We start from the raw sequence: 15,500 nt of genomic DNA on the forward strand, positions 1-15,500 counted from the left end.
TAGACACCCATTGAAAGGGAGGGAGAACTTGTGGGATCCCCGGATGTTGCATGGTACCCATGCAAGCAAGCGGTCTGGAAAAAGTCTCAACACTTTGGATCTGCTGAGAAAGGGTTACCAGAGGACACAGGCAGAAGTCACATAGTATGAGAGAGCATGGTTTGCAGTGAGATCACAGCTTCATCAAAGCAGTGAAATCATCTCAAGCCAGCTGACTAAGGTTAAGGTTGCTGTCTGACTGAAGAACAAAGAATCTCTGTTTGTTCCTCAGAGTCAGCGACAGCTGATGGTACTACCCTCTTCTGCTTGGTACACCCCTGATAAATGATGCTCTCACATCCCCTGGCTGCTGGGGATTTAGTCATCCCGTTTGAGCAATTCAATAAAGGTTTATTAAGTGCCTGTTATATCCAAGGCCTTGTGCTGGGTGCCATGGGAGATACAAGGAAGAAAAAGACTCAGTCCTTAATCAGTAGGATCTGCTTGCACTGGGATTACATGGAGCTCTGGATGTGGAATCAGAGAACCTGAGTTCCCATTCCAACTTGGCCATTTACTACCTATGGGACTTTGGGCAAAATCACTTCATTTCCCAGAGGCTGGATTTCCTCTTTACAGTGAGGGGGTTGGGCTAGTTGATTTCTGAAATTCCCTTCCAGCCAGCAGAAGGACAGCTCCCTGAGGGTAAGAGCCACTTTTTAGTTGTTTTGTCTTTGTGTTCCCAATTCTTAGCAGTGTTTGTACTTAGTGGGCATTGAATGAATAAATGCTTGTTGATCTGGCTTCCAGTTCAAAGTACAGTGAAAAGCCTGACCTCTGATAAGTCTGAACCAAAAAAGGAATGATAATTACTCTCATGCTAACCTTGGCATAGGACTCAAAAAGACAATGTATATAAAGCACTTTATAAATATATAAGAATATTAACATGTCCTAAAAGAGCATTTTTAGATCTAACTGTCTAGGAAGGCTTCTCTTACAAAGGACCCCTAGCCCTATACTTAAGCCAATCTAGATTCTTCCTAGGAAGACCCCTTGGGAAGATCTTTAAAACAAAATTAAGATATTTCTCAAAACCTAGGTTCTCCTCAATAATGAAATTCTTTCTAGAAAAGGTATGCAATGGGCAAAGCAAATATGAGATATGGCATATCTATGTATTTCCTCTATGCTAATAGATTATTAAAAACACAGAAGATTCAACTGCTCATTATCAAATACTTAAATGATATAAAAAAGTAACATATTACACCTAGTATGTTTTTTTGGGGATGTTAAAAACTACTTGGATTTATATCATCTGAGAAACTCACAAAAGCTAGATTTTCTATTCATCTGGGCATGGTTTGGACTTTATCTTAGTCTTCTCAGTTACATCATTGTTTTATTGGTATGGTTATAGAAATCTCCTCCTGCTGGGCACCTCAGATCACTGTTTAGTGACCTGTGCTCAGAAAAAGAAATCCCAAACAGAAAAGGCAGCCAAGTATTTGAGCCAGGCTTATCTGCGTAAGAACAGATATCATGCGGTTGAATTGTGGCTGCTTGTATTGTGCAAGATGGGGGGAAAAATTCACTTTCTTGCTTAAGTGAAGAGAGAAAGACAGAGAGACAGAGAAAGAGAGAAACAGAAAGAGACATAAAGCAAGAATTCGAGAGGAACAGAAACAGAGACAGAACTAGAGAGAGGAGTTTTTCCTTTCCTTTTATATTTTTCTGAGTAGGTAGGTCTTTTAGACTCAGTGGCTTTCACATAGTTTTCAATCACAAGGACCAATACAAAATTGTTTTATTACCCCAATTTGTGAGCCATTTATCTCTGAATGAATGTCCATTCCCACAGAGTCAGAGAGATAACGTGTCCAATCCAATGAATCAGGGGCTATTCTGTCCCTATTATTTACACAAAGCATTCTGCAAGTGTAAAAGACTGCTACTGCAGGTAGCAACATGTCGCTACATATAATAGCAAACTGATCTGATTTCAATGAAAATCCCAAGCTTTTATCTGGAATCTGATTCTCTGGTTTTTTTCTTTGACATTTTTGACTCTAGATTTGTCCTGGATTCTCTTTCTATGTATAGATCTGGATAGGACTTGATTTCAGCTCCTGCTAACTTTGTAGTCATGATGATTCTCTCCATTGGTGTAACAGGAAAGGTGACAGAACTGGTCCATCAGGGAAAGCAGGAGCAACTACAACTAACCTTATTGGTGCTGGATCTATACAGCAATCAACACATTCAAGAAAGAAGAAGCAATGCTTCCACATGTGTGGAAACTAGTCTTCATCTCTTTTGTCTAAAAACATCACCCAGTGCTAGAAGACAGAGGCACTCATTACAGGTTATATAGGGATATAGAGTTGAATAGTTGCAGTGGCCTGATGCACCTGTGGTTCTGTGAGTGTATCTCTCTGATCCTGGGAATGTTCCCCTGGAGGTCTCTTATTTCCATCTGGCTGTGAATGCCAAGTTGTCTGAGTTCTGGGTATATGTTTCTATGAGTAAATCCCTGTCCAATGCCTAAGCATTGCATGAAGGTGACTGGGTTCTTGAAAGTTATGCCAAGGGAGGCACAAACTCTGACACTCAGATGGAGAGGGTTCTATATTTGGTCCTAGTGACAGCCTGAGTACAATTGTTTGAGGATGTACCTAGGGAGTTTCAGGATGGCTCATCCATCAGGGCACAGATTTTTTTCAGTTGTTATAATTCTTAAAGAGTATCAGCTGAAGGTTGTTTTCTGCTCTTTATTAGGAAAGTGCCTATACCAACAAACTCACAATTCATGTAGTAATGAAGTAATAATGATAATATTATCTCTACAAAAATATTACTCTGACCAAGCAATTTGGCAAATGTGACAAAAGATGACACAAGTCACTGTTGGAAGGGCTGTGGAAAGGTAGGCAAATTAATACATTGTTAGTAGAGTTGTGAAATAATATAACCATTTTGGTAAACTATTTTCCTTTGATCCAGAGATTTGACTAATAAATATACACATGTAAATATATAGTATAGATATATATCTCAGGAAGGTCACTGACAAAAAGAGTTTCCATATGTACTGAAATTATTAACAATAGTACTTTTTGTCATATCAAAGACCTAGAAATAAAGTTAATGGTCATCTACTGGACAATGGCTAAACAAATTGTGATGCATGAATGGAAATGAAATATTGACTTAATTGTAAGAAATTACTAACATGATGAATTCTGAGAAGTATGGAAAAGCTAATACAAAGTGAGTAAGCCGTAAAATGTATCACTTCATCAATCTCACCTTGTTACAAGAAATGTGCTTTGTAAACCTATGATCCTTAAATTATGCTATTTTGAAGGTCATTTGCTTTGCTTGTAGAGAATTCATGTATCCTATTAATGTTACTTTTTGCTTCTCTTTTACCAAATTTCTCTCTACTTCAAAGCCTTTATATTAGCTTTCAGAGTTTTTTCTTCTTCTGAGAGGGGGTCCATCTTGTATTTTTTTTTCCTATTCTGCTGTCTGTGGTTTTTAATTCTGAATGGAGATTTTTGATATCTGACCTAAATTCATATTTCAAAAATTGTGTTTCTCTTTTGACTCCTTCTAGAATTTCTTGCTGTTATTCCATGATCCCTGAAGATTGTTTATGATGTTTTAGACTCTTCTTTTTAAAAACAAACCAACCTCATTCTTCCTGTTTTTAAGCTTCTCTTCTGTGTTCATTTATCTTCTTGTAAACTAGGTTTTTTTTTCAAGCTTTCTCTCTTAAACTTTTCTCTTTCTGCCTTTCTCTTATATTCCCTGTCACTTACCTCGTTTTCTTTCTCATTCCTTGGCCTCTTTCCCTTCCACTACTATATAGTTCTTCAAGATAAGCCTGCTGGTTGTATTCAGTCACCCATCCTGGGGAATATGTGTTCAAATGGCCCAAGTTTCTTTCTAGAATGAGCTCTAGAGAAGAGAACTAGTCCTACCCAGGACTAGTATACTTTTCTAATACATTTTCCTTCTAGTTTCAACATCTTTCCCTTTTAGCCTGTGATTACTCAGACCATGTTTTGCCATTCTACCTTTATTTTCTGCCATGTCTGTATCTTCTGTACTACTTGATATTCTCTTCTAATATACTCTTTCTTTTCTTGTAGTAACTAGGCAGAATTGGTGTGTTCTGGCTCTTGTGGGATGATAGGAAAAGTGGGCAGGAATTCAGGCTTAATTTCTACAATATGAAAAATAGGTAAGGGTCCCTACATCTAGAGCATGAATCAAAAGCCTTCAAATTTGCTTGTGCTGGTCCCAGAATGTAAGATGTGTTGATGATGAGGATGCTGAATGAGTCATTTAAGTAGTAAAGTTCTCCAGTATTATTTAATGAGATTTTTACTTTATACAAGTTACTATCTTTTCACCTTATAGATTCAGTTGTAATTAATCTATCTTTAGTACATAATTTCTTTTCCAGAGACTGGTAGATTGCTGGGGTTAGGAGAAAGCTCTTACTCTGCCATGTTGCTTGGTAACTTGAATTTCCAAAATAGAGGGAAACTGGGAGGGGGAGTGAGTGGTCATACAGAGAAGGAGGTATAAAAAGTTATCAATTGACTTGGTGTACAAAGTTTACAAGACTAAATGATAGCTTAAAAAGAAATTTGCTCCATCTTCTATGTGACAACTCTTGAGATATTTAAGAATAATTATCCCAACCATTCTAATTCTTCTCCAGTTCCTTCTATTGTTCCTTATGAAGTATGGCTTTGTAGCTTTTGTGTGATGGGAGTATGTGATTTCAGGTGCACTTCGGGACAACCACAGAAACCCAACCACTCTCTGCTATTGGCTCATGCCATTATTAATTCTCTGAATTCAAAGGTGAGTAGAATCTGGAACACTCTCAGAAATTACCAAAGTTGCAGAAACTCTCTCTCTAATTGACCTGGCTCTTGCTCCAGAGTAAAACTGAGGAAATCTCTTCTCCTGTGGTATAGTTTTCTTTCTTTCCATTTTGGATCATAAACTTATTTTGTAAAAAATATTGTTTATGACCATGTAAATTAGTAGTAATATCAAATAAGATAAAATACAAATTGACATTCAAACAACAAATAAAAGACTAAGATGTGATAGGTCTCATAGCCAAGGTCATTTGTTTCCCCCTAACTACAACTCCTACTCACTTGGAGAAGGTTTCCAAAGAAAGGAATTGAGATTTAAATTCTGGGTGGAAATTTGCCTCAGTGCTATGATCTAGCAAGACAGGAGACAGAAAGGAGTTGTTTGTGCACTTTACTCTGAGCAGCTCCAAAGCTACCACAATGGTCACAATGCTGTTTAAGCCAAGTCTTACCTCCAGTCTATCTTACCACATACTTGTCATCCTTCTTTTTGTTCTCTGCTCTGAACATTGTTACTTCTCTGCCTCTCCTGCCTATCACTTCAAAATTAGGCAAATGTCTCTTCTTCAAAGTCGTTGGAATCTCCAGAGAAAATTAAGTTCCTAAATGTCTGTGGGAGAGTCTATCCCAGGATTCTCTATACTAAAAACGTTCACCAAAATCCCTGGGATCCGGCAAGCCCTCTGGTCTGTGTAATTCTGGAACCCTGGAACATGGTATCTTATTGGTTACCTTTTCGTGTCCTTAGACCCACAATAGAATGGATGGGAAATCACTTTGTAAAATAAAAAGTACTGGTTTTTCTCATTTGTTCACCACTGAACAAATGAGAGAGAGAGAGAGAGAGAGAGAGAGAGAGAGAGAGAGAGAGAGAGAGAGAGACAGAGAGAGAGAGAGAGACAGAGACAGAGACAGAGAGAGACAGAGAGAAACAGAGAGAGAGAGCTGGAGAGAGACAGAGAGAGCTTTATTAAAATCCCATTTCCAACTCTGACCAACTGTTTGTCCTATCACCACCAGGTGGCAGCAAATGAAGAGTTAATGGCTTGCAAGCGATGGCTTGCAACCTGTTACCAACTATGGAACTGGATGTTCCATGGGGAAAAAAAAATAGGGCAAGAATTAAAAGACATAACAGAGATTAAGAAATACTAAACCTTAGTCAAAATGTATTGAGTCTGAAGCCAGAGAACTGCTAAAACCAATTTATAACCATTGAAGAACAATTGCTCACCTTTCTATTTCACTTTAAAGATTCCAAAGTTTCTATCTTTCAACAACCTTATTAAGTAGAAGATAATGTGCTAGGAAGAAAAGAGTACTGGCTTTAGAGTCAGAGGAGCTAGATTCAAATCCTAACTTTAATGTGTATACCATGTTTAAATATAGGCAAGTCATTTTATCCCTTAACCTCCATTTCTTCATTTGTAAATGGAGGAGGGGAAAGGGCATTAGACTAGATGATTTCTAATTCTCCTCTAGCTCTAACTCTATGAGGCTAAGTGGGCAGTACAAGTATGAATCCTCATTTTACAGATGAAGAAACTTAGTCTCAGAGAAGAAAAATAATTCATTCATTCCTTCTCCATTCTAGGCTTTCTCTCAGATTACCAGGAAACTTCCTGATGGTAAAGAGGTCAGCACATTACTTAATAATCATTAAAGTAAGTAACTTCCCCTCTGTCCAAACTGGTGGCCATGCCATATGCTAATAAATTAAAATGATTTAATAGGACACACAGCCTTTCCAGCCTACAAAATTCACAAAAGGCAAAACTTCTTTCCTTGTAATCCCCAGATCTAATTAGGTCCAGTTGAAGCTAAACTAGTCTTAAAATGCTAGGTTAACATAAGCCATAAATTCCTTAAATATAATGTACCCGGGTAACCACTATTATTTCAATATTAAACAATTCTGATTGAAAATCTGGAACTTGAGTACTATATCACTTAAATATCCAATCAAAACTTCTACGAAAGTCCTATTTTGATACCATATTGTCTCATGAAGGTGATTCTGAGCTGTTGAAGGTCAGTCTAGCAAGTCCCACTAGCATGTCCTATATTATTAAAGAAAGGCATGGTGAAAATCTACAGTAGAAAAGAAAAATGATCATAGAGAGCTGGAAATCTAGATTATCAAGAGTAGTTCATGCCAGAGGACTAATCATGAACTATGTTACCCATCTTTGGACAGAGAAGTGATGGACTCAAGATGCAGAATGAGACATAAATTTTTGTATATAAACAATGTGAGAGTTTGTTTTGCTTGACTAATATTGTCAGGGTTTTGTTTTCCTTTCTTTTTCCTTAAAAAGGGGGTAAGCATTTATTAATTGAAAAATAAAATACATTGAAATATATATATTTTAAAAAGAAACAAAAAACAAGGTCAAGTTAAATTAACCTCACTTCTATTTTGACAGGATTGCTAAACTTGTAGATCAGGGGCAGCTAGGTGGCACAGTGGATAGAGTACAAGGTCCTGAAGTGCAGAAGACCTGAGTTCAAATCCACACTCAGATACTTACAAACTCAGATACATCCATTATATAGTTATATAATAGAAAAGTCACTTAACCCTGTTTGCTGCAGTTTTCTCATCTATAAAATAAGTTGGAGAAGGAAATGGCAAACCATTCCAGCATCTTTGGCAAGAAAATTCCAAATGAGTCATGAAATGTCAGAATGACTTGAATTACAATAAACCTATACATCAGGAGAATTTGTAGTTTTTTCTCTGTAGTGAATATAGATCTAGAGATTGGTTCTAGGATTTAGGAAGACCTGAACTAGAATCATACATATTGACTGTATGATCCTGGGAGAGTCACTCAGTGCCCTGGCCAATTCTCTAAATAGTTGCCCTCTGCTTTGATAGAGAAAGTTTCTTCTTCAGGAGTTCCTGAAGTCAATAAAATCTCAGGTTTGTTAATTTTTAAAAATCTATCCATATCAATATATAGATATAGCTATAGAAATTTATTTTTATTAATGAATTTTGTTTTTATATCACATTCATTTCTGAATATATTTCCCCTCACATCCAGACAGCCTATACTTATTTATCTAGATTTTTATCAAAGCATTTGAGAAAGTGTCTTGTGTTATTCTTTTGGAAAAGATGAAGAAATATGGTTTAAATGATATTCAGAATTGAAAATTAGTCTAGTATATTGGACTGAATAAAAGAAAATGAAATTTAATAGAAATTAGCATAAGTCTTAAATTGATTGAATGACTAGACTCCAGGAGTAGGCATTTATGTTTTCATGTCAGCCTTCTAGAAGATGCCACAGGGATCTGTACTGAGCCTATTTTTATGAATGACTTTAATAAAGGCATAAAATTATACCTTTATCCCATTTGCAAATATAACAAAGGTGGGAGAAATAGCTTATACACTATACCCAGAATCAGGATCCCAAAGATTTTGAAAGTCTACTGTACTGACCAGATCTAATAAGATAAAACCTAATAGGAATAAATAAAAATGTCTTCCTTTGGGGCCCTCAAAAAACTATTTTACAAGCATTAGTTGGAAGTCAGTGGGTGAGACACATTTAGTTGGATAGCATTTTGTCTGATCCAGAAATTTTAGTGGACTTCAATATGAGTGAACAGTGTGCTAAAGCAGCTAAAAAAGCTAATGACATTTTGGTTATATCAAGGAAGATGTAGCTTTCAGCAATAGGCTGGTGATTAATAGTCCCATTACACTGTTCTTAGCGCTTACAAAAAACTCAGAACTCATACAATCTAATATCCTCATTTCACAAAGAAAGAAACAGAGGAAAAATGACCTCTCTAAAGTCATCTAATGTATTAGTGATGGGCCCCAGTGAGGAATCTGGGAAGAGCCAGACCTCTTCACTCTCACTCTACCCCCTACCATGAACCTGGGCTCTTTTTCCTACTTCATCCTATTCTGCCTCTCCTAATATTAACAGTTAAACTACCTCAGTTGTATGCTTTCCTTCTAAGTCATGAACTCATGAACAATTCAACAACATTTATTAAATATTTTCAATGAGTAACAAGATAATGGACAGAAAGTTATCTCAGAGAACCCGGTAACTAAGACTTGATTGCAGAATAGTAGTTAATCTATACTGATATGACAAGTTTCCTTAGCTTTGATTCCTGACATAGCTGAAATGCAGATCTAGAGTAAAAGCAAATGAACTGGGCCTTGTAACTTGAAACATGGGAATTCAGAGGTGAATCAGACATTTTACTTGCCCTCAGGGAACTTAGAACATCAAAGGTATAAGATATGATTAGAAAGTATAGTGGTTTTGTGTCATCTTGGAATGAGGTCTCTGGTAGACTATCTTAGGAATCAGTGGCTGATCCTATTCCATTGAACATTTTTATTAATGACTAAGATGAAAATATAGATGACATTCTAGTTGATTGGATGATAACTAATGAGGCAGCTAGGCAGTGAAGTGGATAGAACACTGGACCTGAAATCAGTTAAAATCCAGCCTTAGAAATTTAATAACTATGTTATTCTGGGTAAGTCATTTACCCTCTGCTCAGCCTCAGTTTCCTCATCTGTAAAAAGGAAATAATAATAGCACCTACTTCCCAGGGTTGTCATGAAGAACAAATAAATAGTATTTCTAAGACATTTTACAAATCTTAAAAGCATTCTAAAATTGCTAACTATTATTATTATCTTGACAGGCTATCTTTCAAGTGTATTGGGCTAAATGAAAAATGAAACTTAATAGACATTAATGTAAAATCTTAAACATAGGTTCAAAAAATCATAAATATAAGTTGGGAGAAGAGTGTTTAATCATTTGAAGGACTGTCATGTAGAAAAGGTAAATTTATTTTTTTCTGGGTACAGAGAGCCAGTGGGCAGAAATGGCAAAAAGACAAATTTAGGTTTCATTTTTTTTTAATTCTGATCTGTACTATCTAAAAAAAAAAATGGAATGATATGCCTTGTGAAGTAGTGTATTTCCCCTTATTGGAGATCTTCAAACAAGGCTAGATGACCACTAGTCAAAGAGGTTGTAATATATAATCTTTCTTATATGGGCTGAACTGAATAAATTGTAAGGTAGGTAATGTGTTTTTCTCTCCATTTTACAGATCAGGAAACCTGAGGCTTGGGCCTCAGGTCAAGTGACTTGCTCAGGATTATATAGCTAGTATCTGAGTTGGAACTCAAACATGAAACTGTCTGACTTAAAGATTATTTCTTTCTCAAATACAGCATAATAATGAGGGATTGAAATAGGTTGGTCAGATGGGAATGGACACCAAGGAACTCATTGACACTGGTCCCTTGTTCTGGAGTTCAAAAGTCCTGGTTTGGGAATCTGAATTTTTAGGCTCAATATAATATATAAGTAGAATCAGGAATACGTTGTACACAGTAATAGCAAGATTATACGATGATCAAATAAGAAGGACTTGGTTCTTCTCAGCAGTTCAGTGATCCAAGGCAATTCCAATAAACTTTGGATAGAAAATGCCATTTGCATCCAGAGAGAACTTTGGAGAATAAATGTAAATCAACATATGCCATCACCTTTTCCCCTTTTTCTTTTGTTTTTTTTCTCTCATAGTTTTTCCCTTTTGTTCTGATTTTTCTCTCCCAACATAATTCATAAAGAAATACGTATTTGAAAAATTATTGTATACATATAACCAGAAAAAAAGAAAACAATTAATTTGTTTATGAGTGCCTGTTCTGTGTAATAAAGTTAACTGGAGTTGAGTCCTCAGTGAGTGGAGAACTGACTCTGGAGCCAGGAAGACTCAGTCAGTAAGCCTAGGCAATTCTTTAGGATTATAAATTTGCAGCCTCCAAAGCTGAATGAGTGGTCAAAGGAGTTTCTGCTTCTGGGAGTTCCATTTAGCAATAAAATTAAGGTCCACTTCCTATTCCAATTATATGCAATACCCTGTACTAGTTGTTGCGGAGATAAAGATGGATGAGACAGAACTCTTGTTTGCAATCTAATAAAGCTATGATAAGAATGAGGAATTCTCTAATGCTGAGTGGATATGGGGCAGCTAGGTGGGCCCTTGATAATGGACCCTTGAGCCAGAAGGACCTGCTTCAAATCTTGGTCTCACATACTTTTTAGCTATGTGATCCAAGCACATCACTTAACCCCTTCTTGCTTCAGTTTCCTCATCTATAAAATAACCTGGAGAAGAAAATGACAAAACACTTCACTGTTTTTCCCAAGAAAACCCCAAATGGGATCATGAAGAGTCATACAGGACTGAAACTTTTGAACATCAACAACAAATACGGTGGGAGGTTTTTGATCTCTTCCTGAGTCTGTGGATGATGCCAATGGTGAATGAGATTTTTAGAAATGTCATCAAGGTTTGGGATTCCAAACACTAATACCTGGAGAAGCTATCCTAGTTCTGTCTGTCCTAGTCTAGCTACTTTCTAGTGATATCTCTCCTTTAGTCTCCATCTTCAGAACACATGGAAGGCTGGAGGTGTTCCTGGGAGGTGATGACCTAACTTGCTAAGTAACTTGAAGCATTCTTGCCTCTTTGAGCCTCAGTGCCCCATCTCTAATGTGAGACAACTTTGATCCGTAGTCAAAAAATATGAGTTAGAGTGGAATCCTGACATCGGTAATGCTGATTTATGTGATCTTGAGTCAGTTTCCTCATTGAACTTTAATTTGTCACCTTTCGGTATTGGACTAGGTCAATGATTCCCAATCTTTTTCATTTAAAAAAAATTAATGGAAACTAATTGTTATTTTGATTCATCGAATTGGAAAATATATAACAAAAAAGCTGCAATGAATTTAATGCCATGTTTCAGTGAATTTACATTTTATTAATCACAAAGTATCTGCATACATTTGAAAGATAGCAATAGATATGAATGTGACATTATTTATTCAATCTAAGAAGGGCTGTTTCCTTATCAAATTTGCAGAGGCAACAAAGCTAGTGGGCAGGATGGTAGTTAATAAAGACATTCCTGCCCTCAAGGAATTTACAATCCAATGGGGGAGATAACATGCAAACAAACATAGGCAAAGCCAACTATATACAGGATAAATAGGAAATATTTTAAAGAAGCAAAGTATTGGAATTAGGAAGGGTTAGGGAAAGATACAACAAACATGGCCATTACTGTATTTTGAGACTAATAACAAACAATTCATATTTCTAATGCCTTTGAGGCTGATAAAAGTCTTTTGAGATGGGTAGTAGACACATTATCATCCCCATTTTTGAGAAATGACTTGCCTAAGGTCACACGGCCAGAGAAAGTGGAACCGATTTCTCTCTCCTGACTCCAAGTCCAGCCCTCTTTCCATTATATACCGTAAGGTGCTCTTCAACAGTTTGAAGGAGCACAGACCTGAGGGTGGGTGGTTTACACAGAGCGGACCCCCAGGCACAACTAAATGAAGACATCAGGTTTGCTTTAGGGAGGAGGAGATGGAGAGGAATGCCTAGGCAATGACGTCACGTGCCAGCCGGGAGATTCCCCTGTCTCTTTCGTCACCCTTCACATTACGTCACCCCAAGCAAGCACTCTCCCTTCCCCCTACTCCCTGTGGGCTTTGCTCACGTGTGTCAGTCCGGCTCCCCTCCTCCCTTCGTCCCCTCCTCTTCCTTGACTTAGTCCATCTACTTCAGGGGAGAAATAGAGGGGAGGGCGGGCTCAGTTCGGACGCCCGCAGCCTCCAATGGGAGAGGCTGAGAGTTCTGGGGACTGGAGGAGGCGGCCGGTGGAGATGGAAGGAGGGGTGTGAGAGTGAGGGGAGGGAAGGGAAGGGGAGAGAAGGAGGAGGACCGGGCTGTGGAGCAGCTGACAATAGAGACGATTAAAGGGAGGAGAGGGGGGAGGAAGGGCAGCGAAAGAGGCGGCAGAAGGTAGGGGTTGCATTGTGGAGACACCCCTCTCTCCCTTCTTCCCTCCCGGGAGCCAGTGGGGAGAAGACAGCAGAGAAAGAAGGGCGGGGGAGACGAAGGGGCCGCCCGGGCAGTCGGGGAGAGAGAGAGCTAGAAGCGGCTAAGGGGCGGGCTAGAGTGGAAGAGACAGAGAAGGTGGGGAGGCGAGGGGAAAGAAGGGAGGCAGGGAAGGAGGGCAGAGAGACTGCGAGCGAGGGAGTGAGCAAGGGAAGGAGGGAGGAAGGAGAGAAGCAGGGCTTGCGGCGGGAGCAGCAGCGGCAGCCGGAGGAGCAGAAGAGAAGGTGAGTTCCGCCGCTGCGCTGGGCGGGCTCGGCTCCCGGGCTAAGCGTTAGCCTGGTGCCAGCCCCCACTTGAAGCCCCGGGTGGATTTTGATGGGCGCGGGGAGCTAGCATCCTGGGCAGGGAGACTCCAGAGAAGGGGGTATGGATGGGGGCTGTCCTGCCCCTCTCCTGGGGGGGGTCCCCCGCTTCGGTCCGGGCTGCTCTCCATTTCCTGGCATTCCTCACCCGCAGCTCAGTGACTGGGCTGGGGAAGAGGTGTCCCCTCCATCTCGGGACCGATTCCCCCGAGGTTGAGCCGGAGGATGGGACTAGGGCTGGGGGAAGGGCGCCAGGTGAGTTGGCTTCAGACGAAGGGGTGGGGATTAGATAGCGAAGTAGAGCGGAGTTCCGAGTGAGAGGAGAAAGTTTGGAGCGCGTGTAGGTTCGGGGCGGGCTCTGCGGGGCAGCCACTCTTAACCCCCGTTCCCGGCGCAGCTGCCCCGGGGCAGCCCAACAAAGAACCGCTTGGCGCTCTGGGTCCTTGCCCTGCGTCTGGCTCGCCTGGGACCGAGTGAGGAGCCTGTGGGGGAAGGGCAGCAAAACCCTGTGGGTGGCTGGATCTACCCTGGGAGGTGGGGGAGCATCTTTTTGCTGGTTTCGGGATCGGGGTGGGGGCGGGGAGTTGGGCGCAGGTACAGGTTTGGCGACTTCCTCCAACTTAGTTTGCTTTTCTTGAGTGGCAAACTGCGATTCTGCAAGGTTTAATCCAGCTCATCTGGATTTCCTTAGGTATTGTCAAGTCGGTGGGTTAGCCCGTAAACAGTTTTGGGCCAGGTACTGTGCTAAGCTTTGAGGAAAGAAAAAGAGACAAAAGACAGTTCCTGCCCTCAAAAAACTCACAGTCTAATGGGGAAACACCAGGCAAATCAGTCTGAGCAAACAAGCGAGAAATAGGAAATAATTAAAAGAGAAGGGGCACTAGAATTAGGAGGGGCTGGCAAACATTTTCTGTAGAAAGTGAGGTTTTAGTTTGGACTTAAAGGAATCCAGAAGAACCCGGGAAACGGGCTTATTATGGCGAGGTAGCCTGGACTCAGTCAGGCCCTAGGATTATAGGGGTAAGAGCTGCAAAGGTCTAACCTCCTCCCCTCACCAGGTGGAAACTGAGACCCTGGGAAGGGTAGATTGCACTGGTACTTAATTAGAGCCCAGACTCTCAGACTGCAAATCCAGCATCTTTTCGGGGGCTTCTCTTTCTTTTACAAAATCGAATCTGGTTTTTACTTCAATAAATATTTATTAATTACATACTATATTGTATCAGGCCTTGGAGTTACAAGGGGGGAAAAACTAGTACACTTTTCTATCACCCCTTAAATTTAACTAAGATTTTTCCTCACAAAAAGTCCTATGAAATTGAAACTAAATTGTATTTTCTCCATTTTACAGATGAAGAAATTGAGATACAGAAAGGTAAAAATAGCTTTACAGGGCATATAATCAAATTTGAGAGCTGGGACTGGAATTCAGGTCTTTTGACCAGTGCCCTTTTCACTGTGCTTTGCAGATCCTAGAATGAGAGGGTCCTTACCCTCAAGGAGAGGCAGCTTGAAGTCGGGTTTAATGATGCTGAAGTTGGAGTCAGGAAGACCTGAATTCAAATTTGCTACCTGTCTATGTAACTATGAAGAAGTCATCTCACCTTTCTGAGACTCATTTTTCTCATCTGTAAAATGGGACAAATATAACCTATCAAACCTCCTTTACAGAATTGTTGTGTGGATCAAATGAAGTAGTGTAGGTGAAGAGCCTCAATTAAAATGTCATACAAATAGCAGTTATTATTAAATCTCATTCTCTTGAAGAGATACAACATACATAAGCCTCAGAGAAAGGAAAAATCACCTATAAGTAAGTTTATACCAGAACAACCTGAACATATATAAGTAAATACAAACACACATACATGCACACATATGTACTATATGTAAGTGCATTATATATGTATATGTGTATGTATGTGTATAGACATGTACATGTGTGCAATAGGATATATATATATATATATATATATATATGTGTGTGTGTGTGTGTATTCAAAGATATATAGCCTACAAGGTTATGAGAGGGAGAGGGCCCTATAAGCCTTTGGCAGGTATTTGACAGATGGTGCATGAGTTGAGCTAAGTGATTCTAAGACAGGTGAGTAGGCAGAACACTCCAGGAATGGGGGAAAGCAGGTGCAAAGACAGGAACTAGAATGTCATGAATAGGCAATAACTAGCAAGTAGTCTGGAAAGGTAGGTTGGAGCCAGATTATGAAAGGCTCTAAATGCTAAACAGAACATTTTATTCTGAAGCCAATAGAGAACAGCTGGAACTTTAAGCAGGGGAATTGTTAGGGTCAGATTAATGCTTTAAGGACAC

At 39.5% G+C, this 15,500-nt stretch overlaps 1 protein-coding gene across 2 annotated transcripts in view; it reads left to right on the forward strand.

Moving 5' to 3' along the window:
- The first annotated feature begins 431 nt into the window (after positions 1-431).
- Positions 432-15,500, forward strand: part of PAK1 (p21 (RAC1) activated kinase 1) — a 203,297-nt gene continuing 188,228 nt past the window's right edge. The window contains exon 1 of one of the 2 annotated variants that reach the window (XM_031961338.1): positions 432-684. The gene's annotated coding sequence lies outside the window, so the exon portion shown is untranslated. Of the gene's footprint in view, positions 685-12,710; positions 13,094-15,500 lie in introns of those variants that run through there. The other variant, XM_031961337.1, reaches the window with a different exon arrangement.

This window comes from Sarcophilus harrisii, chromosome 3 (genome assembly GCF_902635505.1).
Source record: "Sarcophilus harrisii chromosome 3, mSarHar1.11, whole genome shotgun sequence".
Lineage (NCBI taxonomy): Eukaryota > Metazoa > Chordata > Mammalia > Dasyuromorphia > Dasyuridae > Sarcophilus > Sarcophilus harrisii.